Raw genomic sequence first — 13,296 nt, forward strand, 5'->3', positions numbered from 1 at the left:
GGAAACATTGTAGACACTGAAGAGCAGGAACAGTTCTACTGATTTGTCATCTTTGCTCTCAGCTGTCAGTCCTCTATTTGTTCCTGGAAACAATGATAACAGAGCTGGACACCAGTGTGTTGCCCAACGGAGCAGTTGTGCCCTTTGTAGTCGGGGTGCCTTCATTCTTTCACTGCTCTTTTCTGACCATGAGCAGATGAAAACTGGGTAAAAATCCTTTTGAGGAGCATTATGAGCCTTGTAATGTTTCTGTTTGGCATCAGTGAAGTCCTTCCTAGTTCTGCTAAAAATCATCTGTTCTTTACTGCCAGAAGGCAAAGAAATAAGTATATAAAAATCTTCACTGAGCTATATATAGGATGTGACATAAATCCAGCATAATATGATGACATTCTTGTATTCCTTTTCTCTAGCTTCCTTTTGCCACCTCCTGTAACTGTCTTCTATATCTCACCTGCCCTTTATGGGCTGTCTCCTGCTTTGCAATACATAAACACATACTGCCACGTTTCTTCTAAGATCACTTACTGTTCTCAGTCATTTACTGCATAAAATATGTGACACAATATATTCATGTGTCTGGGAGTATGACATCTTGCTGTGATCTGTGTTAAATACAAACACTGCATGTGAATGTGATGCAGACTGATACAAGCAGCAAATCACAGAATCTAGAGATGGGTAAAACCTGCTAGGTTTAGTCTAATCTCTCTAGTGCTCTGTTCTTTCTTACCTTATCTTATTTTCTTATACTGTTGTTTGATTTTAATATTCTTAGGTGCCAGCATGGCCCAGTGTTTCAGTTGTCCCGAACCTTTTTCTAATGCAGCATCACTCCTGCAGTTAGTAAGCAAGCATCCTTCCTTATATAGTGCCCTGGAGATGACACTTGTCCTCTCTTTCCCTTCTGATTTCTCCCCACCCCTTCTTGTTTCCTTCCTGTCTTTCATCTACATGGTCATTGCTGTTCATTGTCTTTTTCTAATTGATGGCTTTTATTCTCTGTTCTCTACTTTGTGGTTTTGTTTTGGTTTTGGGGGGGGGGGGTTACCCTAAGAAACAGGAAGCATTCTTGCATCTTTCACTGATTACATGAAGGAAGGTCATATATGCTGTAGTCACTTATCTGATTGCTCTAGATTCAGAGAAAACAAACTGGTTGTGGTTAGATGCAAAAGCCTGCATCTGCAGCCTGTGGGGTATGTACTGTAGTTGTAACTGCATTGGGGAGCAAGGATGTATGGTAGATAGTTTTCAAAGGTTTGTTGCCTGCTTAACTAAGGAGTACATAGGTGTTGGGATGGATCTAGAGTTAATACAGCTGGTTCCCTTTTCATTGTTTATTTTCTGATGTGTGCACACCCCTTTTGACAGCCATTGAGTGGAGGGAAAGGGGCCTAGGAATGAGTTGATGAACACTGCCGGGGACAGGATTCTAAATGAGACCATGGGCATATGAATAGTGGAATGTTTTTATGCTAAATCCTTGCCTTTTTTGTGTAATTTAGAAACTTTCCAATTAATAGTTTGTTCCAAGCTTTCAAACCACCCTAATTTACAGAATTTGATTATATGCTATGTTATTTTTCTCCCTCCAGGTTTGTAGAGAAAAGGTGTGAGTTTCAGTATTATTATTTCCAACCTCATGCAGTCTGCTTGAGCTGTTGTGGGAAGGGCTGTGGGTTGATCTTGGAGTTGGGGAATACTGCCTGTCTATAGTTCACCCCAGGGGGGTGACCCAGTTGTGGTATTTATGGCTTTTCCACTGGAATATCAAAACAAATCTATGTCCTCTTAAGGGAAACGTCATGATGTCAAATGGATGGCTCAGTCCCTCAATGGCATTCTCTGTTAAGAATGTCAATGAGTCTGATGGGATGAGTGGAAGGCTTAGTCCAATGCCTATATATTTTTTTTTTATATCTCCCCCCCTCCTCTTCCTATAGGATTGTTCCACTTAAAGGAAGTTCAAATTGAAGTTTTCTGAAAGTTGTACTGCTTTGGTCTCCTGTCACCTGTGTTGTGGCAGCTGTTTCATCATCATAAAAGACTGAACTTTAAGAGCCTTCAGCAACAGAAATTGCCTAAGTGAAGAGCAATTATATTTATTAGTCAAAGCTCATTACTTAATATTTTTTTAGAGCTTTTATAGAACCATGATTTCTAAGCCATGGTTTTTAGCATAGTTATAGGATCATCAGTGCATAATGGTCATCTTGCCTACGTGATACCAGAATAATTGTTTTATAGCCTGCTCTTCAGGTGCAGAATAAATGATCTTTGTAAACCTTTCTCACATTGTCATCTTTTAATCTTGATCCAATTATTTACGCTGAGCAGCAAGATACAGGGTACCATGGCCCAGACAGAAAGGAAAATTTACTCCTGCGGCTTGATATTTTAAAATCCCCAGAAGAGGACAAACTGTTTTGTTTCGAGGAATACTAACAAGAAAAATGATTCCTTTCCTGGACTTTATATTTGACCAGTAAATGTGAAAGAAAGATTAGTTTATAGATTAAGAAACAGAAAAGTTTTTCAATTTCCTTCCTGTCTCAGCAGCTAAGCTCTCCCATTTGAGTTGTCTGTCTACATGCCCTAGGCTTGTAAGGATCCCAGTGTGTCTTCATTACGGCTGCAGGGAATCAAACTGCACAAATCTAATTGAGGGTTCAGGTCCTTACTTTGTTGTTCCATGCTGCCCATTAGTGTGCACGTACTCTAGTAAGACCAGTGTCTTTGAAAAAATAATGTATTGCATAAAGTAATATGTATCTTCTAGTGTAATATAATAAAATAAACATTATGAGGAACTAACCTGTTTAAGGGTGGAGAGGCTGATATCCATTTACCTGGAAAGCAGAGGAGTTGGAAGTCAGGCACTGTGGTTATGGGCATATATTTTATTTCTCTCAAATTCTTTTCAGGGTAAGTGAAGAAAAGGAGGTGACAGAAGAATGGTTGAAAGCTGAAGAGGAGTCATTTGAGAAGATGATCAGACAGCTAGAGGAACAGAATGAACTTATCATCAAGGAAAGGGAATATATCCTTTAGAAAAATGTGTGCAGGGGCTCACTGTTTGAAATAAAAAGTGAATTACAGAGAAATAATTGTTCTAATTTATGGCAGAGAATAAATTTGCATGTGCTGCCATTCAAAAGCAGAGAGATGACTTGTCAGTATGTGACGCTGGTTCACTTGAGCTTAAAACTGCCATCCAGCTGTTCCTATGACGATGTTTCGCTATGAAATAGATATTTGTCAACTAAAAATGACAATAAGGAATTTATGCATTGAAATATGGTTATAGTTGTGGGTTTTTTTTTTTTACTTAATCCTGCTAGGTTGTTGTAATTGAGGTCTAAAACTTGCATGGTATTCCAGTGCTCTCTGTGTCCAGAGAAAGACAACTTTACACTGAAGGCATTTAAACTGTATATGTGCACTAGGAGGTTTAGCCAGTTCAGACTTTTTTGATATAGCTTTTGTTTGTTTTTTTTTTTTATATAAAAGTTAGCTGATTCTCTTTTCTTGCAGTCTGTGACTTCCATTTTTCAGCTGCATATGCTTAGTCCCAGTCCTGGAATATCACATGCAAAGTTGATGTTGCAGGAATTACAATTTTCCTTCAGTGTGGTGACAGACGTTTACAAAATGTTCTTATTCATTTCTCTTCCAAATCTGATGCTTTCGTGTTTAATTCCTCAGAAGGCTAGCAGTTGACTACAGTGAGATATGGGAGATGTCGCACTTTCTCCGCTGCGACAATCTAGGGAAACCGACACATCGCCAGGGACTCGCCCTGGGGAGAAAACGGACCAACACAGATACTGTGGATCAAACGATTTCTCCGTTTATTAACTGCGCAACACTCGGTTATATATGTTTCTAGTTTCTACTCACACATAAGCCATTTGTTGATTGGTTAACACGTGCCGTTCACGCGCTTAAACAATAGTCTAATTGGATAAAGTCCTCTAATCACGCGAATAGTTTCCTCCGCCTGCATGCTGTCTTGCACTCTCTCTTCAGTCACGTCGCTCTCCTGTTATCAGTCACGTACGCCCGACCTTGTTCTACTTTTGGTGCGTTCTTCAGCAAGCTCATAATAATTGTGCCTTTGTGCAGTTAGCAAACTTACAACAACAGTTGTGCCTTGTGCAGTTTCCTTCGTCCTCCCACAATTTCTCCCACAATTCCCCCTCCCTAAGCTCATCTAAACAGTCTCGCTCGCAATAGGTGAGTATAATACATAAGTGTGCATAGTTTGTTTAACTATTCTATCTAACACACTGTTCAAAAGCGCCAAAGCACAAGGAATGATCATACAGACAACGGCCAAAATACACAGACTTCCAATGATGGAGAAACCCCATTTTTTCAACCAGCCAAACCAATCCTCAGGAATACCTGAAATCCCTATCACTTTTTACAGCATCTTGGAGTTGTCGAATGATCTCGGCTTGTTGTCTGATGGTTTTCAGTGTCTCGGTGTTGTTTGTAAAGCCTAAACAACAAAATTCTGGAAAAAGGGTGTTGTTTTGTTTGCATCGTACCTCAAATTGAGCCAGTAGAAAATCTATGGGTGGAAGTAGTGCTTGTAATTGATTTGTTGTCGTTTCCTGAAGCGCTGTTAATGTGTCGATGCCTCGAGCAGTGGCGTTTCCTTGTTTTAAAACCAAACAGGCTAAAGCTTGAATATTCATTCTGTTTATCCAAGGTCCTACTTGGAGTAACTGATGAGAGTGTCAAGTATAAAAAATCAGTGGGTAAACGGACGTTGGGGTCACAAGAGCTGTCCAATTTCGTTACCTGTACAGTTCCTTTTTCTCGATGTGTCACGTTGATTAATTGTGCTTCTGTAGGTGCCCAGGCTTTCAATTGTCCTTTGGAAGAGAGTCCTCCTCGCAGTTTTGGGGGTATCACTTTGTAGGCTGTTAATCCTTATTGGTTCCTTGTACATCTGGTCGGATCCATTTGGCCGGTACCCATCTGGGTCCTGAGTCTGTTTGGACACAGGCGTATCCTCGCCCCCATTGTAAAATGGGTACCGGCCCTTGCCATTCCATCGTGATTGGATCTTGATACCGAACTGGTGCTCCCAGCGTACGGTCAGATAGCAATGCGGTAGAAAAATGTCGCTGTGCCGCAGTGTGATGCTGAGATGGATCTGAGTTGCCTCGTGGCATATGATTTATTACCACGCAGGCCTTGGCTAACAGTTCATTTTGATAGCTTACAGGTACCTTCCCCCCCTCCCTAAGACGGTCTAACTGTGTCTTTAGGGTTTGATGGGCTCGTTCAACGATTGCTTGTCCTGTAGAATTGTAGGGTATTCCGGTTATATGTGAGATGCCCCACTTATTCAGAAATTCGCGAACTCGAGAACTAACATAATTGGGGCCATTATCTGTTTTTATCTCTTGGGGAATCCCTAAGACACTGATGGCGTGACAAAGATGTCGTATGGTGGCTGTGGCGTTACTTTTAGTTTCGGCAGTAGGGCAAATATAGCCGCTGCAAGTATCTATAGTAACGTGTAAATACTTCCGGGGTTTGAAAGGTTCATAGACTGTGATGTCTGTTTGCCAAATTTGATTTGGTTGTAGACCTCGGGGGTTAATTCCCCATGTCCAGGAGTTAGTTTGACGACAGTGTGGACAAGAAGCGACCACTGCTCGAGCATCAGACAGGGGTAGTCGGAATTGTCTTGCTAGTGCTTTAGCTCCTTGATGAAAAAATTCATGAGAAAGTTTGGCTTGTTGTAAAATGGGGACACCTACTGTCTGAATGAGGGTTCCTGCCGCTTTGTCTGCATGAGCATTTCCCCCCGTCAAAGCGCCTGGTATTTGTGTGTGACTGTTAATATGTGCAAAAAATACAAGTTCTTGTCTTTTCTCTAATACTGACAAAAGTTCCCGAGCAGGTCCAGTCCCCCCCGGTAAACTTTGTTTACATCGCTGTGTTAAGTTATACACATATTCGCTATCTGTTACAATATTTAGAGGGATGGTAGGCCAAGTCGTTAAAGCAGTTAACACAGCATGTAATTCTAAAATTTGTACAGATCCTTGGCTTTTCCAAGCTCTGGTATGCCATTGATTGTCCAAAAACCAGGCTATAGCTGCCTGTTGAGTCGTTCCAGAGGCATCTGTAAACACAGTGAGGCCTTGGAGGGGTTTCTCTGAAATGGGTGTTTGTGGTTTGAAGGTTGATGATAATAGACTCTTAATGAGAGGGTCACCCCTAGCCGGGATAATTTGCCCCATAAAATCTGCTAAGGCTGCTTGTAAACACATATCAAACATTAGTAACTGTTCAAAATTACGGGGACTAACAGATGTTGAAATAAATTTAGGATCTCTTCCTGATAACTGCTGCGTTCGTCGTCGTCCTCGAGAGATTGCATCTGCCAATGCTACTAAAAATTGTGGTGCAGCTTGTTTGGGATAACTGGTATACAGCCATAACAAAGGACATACCCGTGAATCAATGAATTGATATATTAGTCCGTTTGCTCCTTCTCGTTGCATAGTTATATGCAATTCTAATGGGATTTCTGGGGTATAACGGCTGAGACTCTTGTGAGCTAGTTTAGTAGTTATCTGTTGTAACACAGCCTTTTGTGTGTCTGTCAATGTGCGAGGAGCTGCGGCATCTGGGGTTCCTGCTAAATCTGCTAACAAGGGTTGTAACTCCTTGTGTGTTATGGGAATGAATTGTCTTAACCACTGTAGGTTACCAACCAACACCTGTAGGTCGTGTAAGGTTGACACTTGGTGTTCAATTTGTAGTTTTTGAGGCTGGACTGCTCGTTTCTGAATGAGTGTTCCCAAATATTTCACTGGAACAGTTGTTTGTACTTTTTCAGGTGCTACTTCTAGACCATGCTCCTTAAGAGTTTGAACCAAGTGTTTTAAGGTTGTGTTAATGTCTCCCTCCCCGCATAGCAAAATATCATCCATATAATGATAGAGAACCCAATTTTGATGTGTATCTCGAAACTGACGCAACGCGCGAGAAACAAACCACTGACACAGAGTTGGGGAATTTTTCATCCCCTGTGGTAACACCGTCCAATGGTAACGCTGTACTGGTTCTTGATTGTTGATCGTCGGGATCGTCATCGCAAATCTGGGTTGATCATCCGGATGGAGTGGAATAGAAAAGAAACAATCTTTTATGTCAATTACAGCAACTGGCCAGTCTTGGGGTAACATGGACGGCCAGGGCAGGCCTGGTTGCAATGGTCCCATGTCTTCAAGAACAGCATTGACTGCCCTAAGATCGTGCAAAAGACGCCAGGCACCTGACTTCTTTTGGATGACAAACACAGGGCAATTCCATGGACTGGTGGTTGGGACTAAATGTCCTTTTTCTACTTCTCGTTGTACTAATATCTGTAATTGAGACAATTTTTCCTGAGGAAGGGGCCACTGGTCAACCCACACCGGCTGTTGGGTCTTCCAATTCATGGCTATGGCTGGCGGGAATTGGCCAGCGGCCCCTACGAAAAATGGGGATCAGTGTTCAATTGTGGATCAGAAACTATGTGAAGCGATAGACCTTGCATAGCATCTCGTCCCAACAGAGGTAAAGGAAGCCCTTTTAACACAAATGGTCTGATCACAGTTGACGGGTGATGATCTCTATCTCCCAATATTTGAATTTGGATGGGTAAAATACTTTTTCGGGTACCTTGACTGCCACCAACCCCAGTCACGGAGACACTAATCTCTTCCAAGGGCCATATTTCTTGGGGAATCACAGTGACATCAGCCCCAGAGTCTAAAAGGGCTCGAATTTGAATGCTCTGTCCCCATTGTTCGCCCACTGGTTGTAAAAGACATCCAATCATAGGACATGTTGACATATCCAATACTAAATGAGCCATAAAAGTATCTTCTGGAATATACATTGGTATTTCAGTGAGGGGAACTATAGTGGCTTGTATCGTGTCATTTGTTTCATTGTACATTCCCAGAATAATATCAACCCCCCATTTATGAGCCCCATTGCCCACTAGAATGCCACCCACATTCTCTCCTGATCCTCCTCCCTTCAAAGTTATCGTTGTGGGTTGGCCCACCCAAACCCCTGTGGTTGTTCTTAAAGGCCGTCGGTTGTGATCTTCCAGGGCAGGAGCTCGTCCTTTTGCTGTCCAATCGTCGGTGATTCTCGGCATTCTACGGGATATGCTTGACAGGACGGATTGTTCTCCGGCAGCCCCGCCCGCCCCGTGCTGGGACCGCCCCTGTAGTTTCCCTGATGTTCCCTGGCCCGTGTCATGCGACATTGCTTTGCAAGATGCCCTAACTTCCCACAGCGGAAACAACTCCTTTGTTGGTCTGAATTTGGCGTCCTGCCCAGACTGGCTCTAGACACTGAAGGACACTGGCTTCTAACGTGACCGCTTCCCCCACAACCAAAACAGATGTTTTTCCTCGGGTTGTTATTTGTGTGATTGCGAAGTACAGCTGTAACTGCTGCAACCACAGGTGCCGCTGCGGTTTGAGCTTCTGCTTCTAACACCCATTTAATCATATCTGCTACTGAAGCTTTTGCTGGCAATTGCGATAAAATTTGCCTTGTCTGGTCATTTGCTTGTGTACGAGCTAATTCTTTCGCAAGAACTGGCTTAACCTCGTCCGGTATGTCTGCTACCTCCACCGCCTTTTGCAAACGCTCTAAGAAATCCTGATATGGTTCATTAAGTCTCTGAATAACCTTTGTATACGGGACTCTTCTTTTCAAACTTACTGACCTTCATAAATGCATTTCTAGCACACTTTGAAGAAGCTGTTATCACCCGACCTCGCAAACCGGCCTGATTTTGAGGGGATGCATGATCTCCGGTCCCCGTTAACTGCGCCATAGAGACCCCTACTAAATCGTGTCCTGGAGTAAGAGCGTCCAAAACAACCGCTTCTGCTTCCTCTTTAAACGCCTGCTCCCAGAGGCACATCAAAGGTGCCGTAAGTGCTGCACGCGCCAGCTGTCTCGAATCAAAGGGCAGTAACGGCTGAGCATAAATCACATCTAACAGAGCTCGCGTCCTTGGGCCATTCAATCCAGCATCTCTACAGCTCGTCTGCCATTCCTTTACTAATTTGTAATCTAATGTGCCGCACGATCTACAACGCTTTGAGCATGCTGTACTGTCTGTTCAATAGTCGCCACTAAATTTTTAAATTTCGTCAAAACCTCCGTTACGTCAGTGATCTGATTCTGTTTTGCATTCGGTGGACTCTCCTCATCCAAGTCTGGCAATGGAACTGCTTCTGCTTGCAATTTCTTTCTAATGCAACGGTCTTTTTCATCCGAATCTACCTCCATCATAGACACCGGAGGTGCACTAGGACCCGTGGTCGTACTACTCGCTGGCGGGACATACTTAGAGGGCTCCTCTGCCTCATGTGAAAACAATCCTGGCGGGGGAAGGGGTGGATACCCAAAAAAAGAATCCTCTGGTTGCCCGCAAGAGACTGGAAACGCCAAGGCGTCCGGAGCATCCTCCGCTCTTTCCAGTCTCTCTACTTGTTTTCCCAACATCTCCTCACCTCCGACTCCAGTAACACCTTTACTCTCTTTGTCAGCCTGTACCTCTAACAAATCAAGCACCTCTCTACTCGCCTCTCCGCGCAACACCGCTGTAGCCGCCATCCAAACCGCCTTTGCCTCTCTCCCCTTCCTCAATACGGTCAACACTGAACCAAGAGCTGCGAGCTTATCCGCAGCTCCTTTCTTTCCACTCAAACACTCCTCCACCAACTCCTCGCGCGCAGCCCGCAGCCGCGACGCGTCAAATATCTCTCCCGTCTTTACTATGAAGCCCCGTTGTATCATCCACTGGATGAGACTCGTGACTGGAGCCGTATGCACTCCACAGTCCACATCCCTGCCTACCGCCTTTAATACCTTAATAATTGTTCCGATGGATGCCATCGTCACCGGCAGGATCGCCCCGAGGGCTCTCTTCCAATCGCCTGGCCAGACAAAACACTCGCACACTCCGCGTCCGCGTCGGGGTCACCACTTGTCGCACTTTCTCCGCTGCGACAATCTAGGGAAACCGACACATCGCCAGGGACTCGCCCTGGGGAGAAAACGGACCAACACAGATACTGTGGATCAAACGATTTCTCCGTTTATTAACTGCGCAACACTCGGTTATATATGTTTCTAGTATCTACTCACGCATAAGCCATTTGTTGATTGGTTAACATGTGCCGTTCACGCGCTTAAACAATAGTCTAAAGTCCTCTAATCACGCGAATAGTTTCCTCCGCCTGCATGCTGTCTTGCACTCTGTCTTCAGTCACGTCGCCCTCCTGTTATCAGTCACGTACGCCCGACCTTGTTCTACTTTTTGTGCATTCTTCGGCAAGCTCATAATAATTGTGCCTTTGTGCAGTTAGCAAACTTACAACAACAGTTGTGCCTTGTGCAGTTTCCTTCGTCCTCCCACAATTTCTCCCACAAATTCTCCCACAGGAGAGACAGTGCTGCAACTACAGCAAAAGCAAATAGTATGTGATTTATCAGGAACCGTATTTCAAATAGGGAGGATACTAATGCTATTTTTAAAAACATTGATGAAACCTAGTGTGCAATACTGTTTTCAGTCCTGAGTCATCCCTTGTTCAAATAAAAAATGAAGTTAGTGACAAAAGTTGTAGAGAAGGTCTACTTAAGATGATGGGGGCCCTGGAGAATCTATTTTCTGAGAAGGGACTAAAGTGTGTGTGCGTATGTTTATGAATAGTGACTGGCCATATAGAAGTAGGTTGAGATTGTGGTAAGGTGAAAAGGGGAAGAGACAATGCTGAGACAAAAAGGGACTGTTCAAGCTATAGGTCAGTGTTGGAACAGAAATAAATGGAGATAACAGTCCACAAACTTAAACATGAAGTTAGAGGAGGGTTCTTGAAAATTCAAGCAATCATATTTCACAGTTTAGCACTGGAAGGCTTAACAAAAGAAAAGCTTTTTTATGACAGAGCTTGGTTGGCTTATGAAAGGAATTCAGTGATATGTTGTCTCTGTCAGCAGGGGATTGCCCTTGATGACCCAGAAGATCCTTTGTAGCACAGTGGCACTTATATTGATAGAAAGAATTTGGTCTGTTTGTACTAAATAATATACACATCAACAAGCTTAGCTGGGCATGGAACAGTTCCTGGAAAATATTAAATCTGATGTAATACTCAACAAAATACTGACTTCAGTGAAATCAATGTAAGAGTTGTAGTCACATCTAATGGCTCTTAAATACATCTTGTGTATTCAGTCAGCTCATGAATGTGGGTGGGATGTATGTTCCTGATTAATATTTTTTTAATTTATTCACATAAAGCTTTCACTAATTCATCTGAGGTTTATTTGCTACTGGGAAGTAGGCATGCTTGCTTGGTTTTTTGTGGGTTTGGGGGGGGGTTGTGGGGGGGGGTTATTGTTGTTTCTGTGGGTTTTTTTTTTTACTTTACTAGAAATAGATTGCACAAGCATGAATACTTTTTCAGAAGTCTGGTAGATATGGCAGAAGGTTAATGCATGCAATTTTACATTTCATAAAACTGTAAAACCTAGAAATATAAAACAATTTAAAACAATATAATTTTAACTACTGCAATACTTGCCTATCATACATGAATGAATCAAGATCCTCAATGTACCTCTGATCAGTTAATTTTTTATCTTAAAGCTTGTTGCAGAGACAAGAAATGGTAGAAATGACTTGTCAAATTTGAATACAGATTCTGGCTATTTTCAAGTACAGCAACTTGAAATTCTTCAAGTTCTTCTCAAGTGTACACAGTTCACTTGCAAATAAGATATCAGGGATATAATACCATATGAAAAAACCTTCAAGTCTGGTAAAATCAATTTTACCTACCTCTTTCTTTTTTTTTTTTCCCCTCCCCCAAAGCTAATTTATTCTCTATAAAATTACTTTATCTAGCCCAGTATTTAAAATTACCCTACAATAATAAAATGGTGCTTCTGATATAACTGCAGCTATCCAGTGAAGTGTAATGTCAACATGGTAAAGGTCTAATTTGAATAGCATGGGGAGTGTGTTGTTTTTTTTCAGAAACATGTGTTTTGTTTGTTGTTGTGGGTTTTTTTTCCTCATTAAGACTCTTGCAGCAAAGATATGCTTTGTGTGCTTGAAATCCCTACTTTAAAGGCAGATTTTCCGCATTTTGTTGTGGTTGTTTTTTTTTTTTTTTTTTTTTTTTTTTTTTTTGAGAAGCTATGTGGACTCATCTGTTTGAATTCATTCCTGATAAACTATGACAAAAGATTTGGGGGGGGTAGGGGAGTAGTAGGTGGTATGCAGTGGTCTCACTACAAAACTTTGAGTAACTTCACAGTAGTGAAAAAACAATATCTGTCTGCAGCCTAAGCTTACATTTGCTTTAGAATTAATCAGTGCTGTCTGGCTAGGGAACAACGACTAAAATTTCATGCAAACTTGAAGTCAGTTCTATCCTTCCATTGCAGTTGAAACTTTAAAATTTGAGTAGTCTTTACTAGGGCATACAGTTAATGGAGGACCACCCCGATGAGCACGCTGTGAATCATAAATAGGCTAGCCTGTTGTCAGGGTTGCCAAATACTTATTATCACAGAATTAAGGAAAATTAGGTATTTCAAGTAGTTGTTTGGTCTACTCCTTTTCCCTAAAGCAGTTTTGTTAGACCTGTTGTAATTTGGTCAAAATTAGGTATTTTGGCTTAGTTTTTCACAGGGTATTCCCACTTAAAACTGACTTCTTTCAAAAGAAACTTGACCGAAAGTGTCTCAACCAGTTCCAAAACCAAAAGAAGATCCAACCTTTATTTTGTCTATGATAAACTCTCCTAGCCTTTTCTCTAAAAAGTTCTAGTGCTGCTGTCCCTTGGAGACGAGATGCTTAGTGGTGTAAAGGTATGCATGCAGTGACTGTCTTTTGCTATTCTTACTAAAATCCACTCAATTGGCCAAACTTACAAACTCTGAAAAAATCTAGTAACACATGCTCCAATTCTTTTGATGCACTCTACAATGAAAGCATTCTTGTCCTCGTGGACTGTGTTGCAGTGCTGGCTCAAGACTGTTGTGGATTCTTCTGGGTGCTGAACTAACCACATCTTACCTGTGATGTGATTCTGGGCCTGGACATGTGGAAGAAGAGGCTCGATTCAAATGATGAGAACTGATTTGTGGAGGAGACAGGATAGAGAGGTCAAAGAGTTTGGGGTCAAAATAAAGAGAGGGACTGCATTTCAGATGAATAGTGGCAAAAGGGGA

At 42.2% G+C, this 13,296-nt stretch overlaps 1 pseudogene; it reads left to right on the forward strand.

Moving 5' to 3' along the window:
- LOC121232414 overlaps window positions 1-13,296 on the forward strand; it is a 250,283-nt pseudogene that overhangs the window by 21,670 nt on the left and 215,317 nt on the right.

This window comes from Aquila chrysaetos, assembly GCF_900496995.4.
Source record: "Aquila chrysaetos chrysaetos chromosome W unlocalized genomic scaffold, bAquChr1.4 W_unloc_3, whole genome shotgun sequence".
Lineage (NCBI taxonomy): Eukaryota > Metazoa > Chordata > Aves > Accipitriformes > Accipitridae > Aquila > Aquila chrysaetos.